We start from the raw sequence: 2613 nt of genomic DNA, 5'->3' as shown, positions 1-2613 counted from the left end.
TATATATATATACACACACACAAGCATGTCCACACACGCGAGTGTGTGAACGTGTGTTTTTTTTGTGTTAGTATGTTTGTGTATGAATGCGTGCGTTTATTTGCTGTGAAACTGTATACATGTGGAGAATGCAATAGAAACGTGTAGCTGTGAAGTAATTAAGAGGGCGGAGAAGGTTAGGTGATGGCGGTACAGGCCCTGTCTTTCAAGTTTATATGTTTACAAAAGTGGAGACATGGCGAACAGAAACAGATCGATAGCTAATAACACCTGCATTTCAAATAAACGGCAGAAGAGACGGCATTCTGCCATGATGAAGATGGCGGCCTTGTGAATTTGTGATGTATGCATACAATCATGCTACACACGTGTCAATACATACATACATTTATGTATACATGTATGTATATATGTACATATGTATGTGTATATATATATATATATATATATATATATATATATATATATATATATATATATATATATATATATATATATATATATATATATATATATATATATCCATCCATCCATGTATGTATGTATGTACGTATGGTTAAATGCGTACGTGTGGCTACATGCGTGCGTGTGGTGCTACAGTATCGTAGCCTGATTTCTTCACCTACATATTTGCATTTACAGGTAATTTCCAAACACTCACGCGCACACGCTCTCTGTTGCAAACAGTTGCACACATACACGTACATGCGTGTGTCTATACGCCGACCATTCATAACCACGTATATATCTATACACACACCAAAACACGCACACACAATCACACACATATACACAAATATATATACACATATATACATATATTTATTCAGGCAAATATATAGGTATACGCCTAATTATCCAATATACATGCACAAATAATAGAACGAATTCGTACGCTCGTCCGTACGGATATTTATACTGCACAAAAACTCCGACGCGGCACTGGGTTTCCATTGTTAAATGAATCTCTTCAGCAGTGGAACACATTACGCTGTCCATGGAGCTGTCTTTTAAATTCTATTCTGAACTATTCCATATTATTATTATTATTATTATTGTTGTTGTTATTGTCAATGTCGTCGTCGTCGCCGCCGCCACCACCACCATTTATTATTATTATTATTATTATTATTATTATTATTTAAAGCAGCGACCTGGTAGAATCGTTAGCACGCTGGGCGAAATGTTTGTCGACATTTCATACTTCTGTTGAGGTCGACTTTGCCTTTCATCCTTTCTGGATCGATGAAATAAGTACCAGTTACGCACTGGGGTCGATGTGACCGACTACCCCCTCCTCCAATTTTTCAGACCTTGTGCGTTTAGTAGAAAAGACTATTATTATTATCATTATTATTGGTGGTGCGTTAATAAAAGTGTTATCCAACGGCTCTTGCTGTTTGTTAATCAAACAAATAGAGAGAGAGCGCCAGTATTGACTGTTTTAGAACAACACAGATTATATAAATATTCTAGCGATAAAGCGTACTCGACTGGTTTAAGAGATGGGATGTACTTTAGACGTAATTATTTCAGATCGAATTTATAATATTAAGCACAGTCTATGATTACATAAATATATGGAAATGTCAAAGATTCTAATTACGCACGCACTCACTCACTCACTCAGATTCATTTCAATATTTAAATTCAATTTGCCACAATATTTTCGTGGCTGTGAGACCGCGACCTGATCACTGACAAAATTCCGTGCTGCATCTCACTTTTAAATGGCTTATAAACACCTTCCACGCTGCAATTGTTTTTGTTTCAACACACGATCTCAGATCAGCTCACTTGCTATGCAAGTACATCTCCACACACACACACACACACACACACATATATATATATATATATATATATATATATATACATACATACTCAACACAGATATACATTTTTTTTGCGAACCCATAAAAAACGAACTTCCACCAACAATTCTGCCTATATGTCTGTGCGCACCTCTGATTGTGGTGTATGCCAGAAGGTTTGCAAATCTAATGGAGGCCTCAAAAGACATCGTAAGATCCACAAAGATCATAACTTATCAGCAACTATTGCTGGTCCAAATCAGATGTGCAATCTTTGTGGGTGTCTTTTCAGAACATTGATTTAAAAAGCTACATCAGATGCCATGATGGTTCTAAGGTGTAGGTACAGGGAGGTGGTCAAACTCTGCCTAAGGAGTACACAACCACCATATATTCTATTTTACTCTCTTTTTACTTGTTTCAGTCATTCGACTGTGGCCATGCTGGAGCACCGACTTTAGTCGAGCAAATCGAGCGCAGGACTTATTCTTTGTAAGCCTAGTACTAATTCTATCGGTCTCTTTTGCCGAACCGCTAAGTTACGGGGACGTAAACACACCAGCATCGGTTGTCAAGCGATGTTGGGGCGACAAACACAGACAGACAAACATATACACAGACAGACACATATACATATATACGACGGGCTTCTTTCAGTGTCCGTCTACCAAATCCACACACAAGGCTTTGGTGGGCCCGAGGCTATAGTGGATGACACTTGCCCAAGGTGCCACGCAGTGGGACTGAACCCGGAACCATGTGGTTCGTAAGCAAGCTACTTACCACACAGCCACTCGTA

This window comes from Octopus bimaculoides, chromosome 23 (assembly GCF_001194135.2).
Source record: "Octopus bimaculoides isolate UCB-OBI-ISO-001 chromosome 23, ASM119413v2, whole genome shotgun sequence".
NCBI lineage: Eukaryota > Metazoa > Mollusca > Cephalopoda > Octopoda > Octopodidae > Octopus > Octopus bimaculoides.
Note: the sequence above shows the minus strand (reverse complement) of the source record.